Source organism: Pararge aegeria, chromosome 20, assembly GCF_905163445.1.
Source record: "Pararge aegeria chromosome 20, ilParAegt1.1, whole genome shotgun sequence".
Classification (NCBI taxonomy): domain Eukaryota; kingdom Metazoa; phylum Arthropoda; class Insecta; order Lepidoptera; family Nymphalidae; genus Pararge; species Pararge aegeria.
Window position 1 is genome coordinate 16,831,220 of NC_053199.1, and position 2,905 is coordinate 16,834,124.

The window sequence follows — 2,905 nt, forward strand, 5'->3', positions numbered from 1 at the left end:
ATTTTGTTATTATATTTTGTGTTACATATTATATAATTTAAATTACACTTGGAAAATCTATTTAAGGTAGCTGTAGTTTTTATGTATTGCATATTCTACCTTGTCATAACAGACAGTTTTTTTTATAAATAACAGTCAGCTGTCTTTGTATTTTTGAATAGTTCATCAACGTGGGCTATTTGTGAGAAAAATAGGCACTATGCTTGAAGTGAGGTTGGCGTAGCCTTTGTCAATTTGTTCTCTGTATTTCGATAATAGATTTATGTACGAGATCCAAACGAGCAAGTTACAGGCCAATGAGCTTTAAAAGCAACAATGTATTTTTAGTAGTTCAGTTTATTGTTTTATAAGATACTAATTTAGGTACAAGAAGTACTTCACTATCTGCACTGCTCTGCCCTGTTTCAATATTTTTTTAAAAACGCTGCAGATAATTTTCAGAGATCGTCCCAAAAAATGTTCTATTGTGTGTCGGGCCACAAGAGCCGGTGTTATTTACAAGTCGTCATTATCCAAGTGTCGCCGGAAACCTGCCGGCGCATTCGCCGAACCGGAAATAAGAACGCCTTCCCGACCTCCGAGACGTGGCTGTACGCGCGCTGTACGGCCGCTAAACATGCGGGCATAAGGTTACATTCTGACGCTTATTTAGAAACTAATTTAAATAGGCGTAGGTTTGCGGTGCCATGAGATGTGATGCTCCATGGACGTTGTACGAGGTGACTAAGGAAATAAAATCGATTACGGGAAACAGCCTTATCTGTGCGACTACTACGTTCAATCTATCGGAATCACTAACCCGTCTGCCCTGCGTAGTGATGATGAGACACCAATCCCATTGGGCCACCCCTCAAGTCCAGCAGTAGATTGATGATTGCTGACAGACTTCTTATATCTTAGAAAACAAAATGACACCGACTTATAGGATATGACTTACATATGTGTGCCCAGCTGTGGGGAATTAATGAGTCTGTACGAACGGTGAACGGAACATCATCAATATCAACCCTTCACTGACCTACTGCAAGTCACAGATCTCCTCGTGGAATGAGAAGGGCTTAGGCCGTAGTCCACATCACCAATGAATTGTAGAGTTCACAAGACTTTAAGAATTTTTTAACTCTCAGACATACAGGCTTCCTAACGAGGTTTTCCTGGTCCGAAAAGTAAAATTTGCGTGACGAGCATTGAATTCGTCGTCCCCGATTGTTTGACTGAACTCTTATGAATGAATGAGTGAATGAATTCACTTTGAGTGAACACGGGTGGTGTTTTTTGTTTTTATTTTTTTGTTTTTCACCAGAAATTCAAAAAAAATACAAATATAATAGAGCGTTAAGGTAGAAGGTACAATTTGGCAGCCTTATTGCTATATAGCAATCTCTTTCTGGCAACTAAAGACGTAAAAGAAATTGCTTTAAATAGGTAGGTTTTAGTTACAAAATATTGTAAAAAAAAAACAAATAACAAACAAATTAAACAACCAAATATTATATACGAGTAGATATACTACAATATATTATTGATTACATAAATACATACATAATATAAACATACAATACACTAATATAAATACAAGATAGAGAAAGAAAGGAAAAAAAATAAAAAAAACCATCAAAAAGATAAAGAATACAAACTAGATAAATTTAATACAGTGAATATTCCTATCATTGCCCAGCCAATAAATAGTGATCCTTCACTCGTCTCTCTCTTATCTAGTAGTAGAGATTAAAACAATGTTTTGTATTAATCGCCCACTCCAGAGTCGCACTTTACAACATTCTGCGGTGCAGCGACAAAATGGGAATGGCAGCTACGAAGTTCTTTGTAGTGTATACGTGTACTAAGGTGGCCTTTTGTTTTTCTAACGCGTCCCCAATGTACCCAGTTGCTCTCGCTACCATCTCACTATGATAAAGCACCCAGCGGCACGATATTGCACCAAATAAATCACACACCGTGCAATCTGAGGTTCTTTTGTTGTCAGCTTTGGCTACATTGTTTTTCGTTTTATTTTTGGCAGTAAAAGAGAATGGGTTGTTTACAGTGTCTTGATGTTTTAATATATAGCTTCTTTTAGAATGTTTGGGGAACAAAGAGTTTTATTTCTTGATGGTTATATGGCCCAGTTATAAGAGCTTTTATCATTTTTAGGGTTATGCAGCCATATTGCTTAATGTGTGCGTTTGAGTGCCCTTAAGGGGCTACCTTTGAAATAAGATATGAGAAGATTTGGTTTATTTATCTCTTTGTTTGCCAATCAGCAGTCAGTTAGCGGCTTCGAAGATAATTCTCTTAGTTTGTAAATCAGAGACTTTTGACAAGGCTCAAAAATTTTAAAGTTAATAATAATAGGTAAGTATTTAAACTGTCAATATTAATGGACAAAATAAGTTTCAAAACTATTTTTTTATGTTAATTAAAGTACATCTTCATCGTCATAATCAACAGTAGCCTGTACACTTCACAAACGACCTCCCAAGGGGAATGTTTGTCCATTGTTGAAATTTTTTTTTTGGAATCTATAGTGACCTTATTCGCGGGAAACGTGCGTTAAAGATCCCTTCATTATCTAACTTTCATCAATAGCCTATATTAGATCTCATTACCTATATTGTGAATATCCCAAAAACTGTCTCGAAGAGATTTGCATCTTCTTTTCTTATACGCTTGGCTGGAGTTTGGAACGCCCTTCCGAGTTTTGTATTCCCTCATTCCTACAACCTGGGTATCTTTAAAACAAGAGTGAATATGCATCTTCTGCTCAAACACGTCCCACCTTAGGCCACATCTACACTTTCAAGCTGGTGAGTTTGTTTTTAAGCACTAGTTAAAGTTTAAAAAAAAAAACAAAACTACTCGCTACTTAGCGCTAAGGCCGCCCTTTGTATCCTGCTTCATTCTT